The sequence below is a fragment of the Penaeus monodon genome, chromosome 15 (genome assembly GCF_015228065.2).
Source record: "Penaeus monodon isolate SGIC_2016 chromosome 15, NSTDA_Pmon_1, whole genome shotgun sequence".
In the NCBI taxonomy this organism is placed as follows: Eukaryota; Metazoa; Arthropoda; class Malacostraca; order Decapoda; family Penaeidae; genus Penaeus; species Penaeus monodon.
Window position 1 is genome coordinate 26,680,372 of NC_051400.1, and position 254 is coordinate 26,680,625.

Sequence of the window (254 nt, forward strand, 5' to 3'; positions counted from 1 at the left end):
AAAATATATCCTTTCTATATTTCCGATGCAGCGATCTCCGTCCGTGATAATGTTTCGCGGAGATAAATGGGCGTGGCCGCGTTTCGTTTCGTCCTTCAAGATTTCACCAAGATGGATCGCCGCCCCTCCGCGTGAGGCTGAGACAGATTACCAGTTTTCTAACGCTGGAATGAAATAAATGGCGACCTTTCATTTCTACGCTGAGATAAATCATCGCACATGGTGAAAGAAAATGAAGTGGAGAAAAAGAAGTA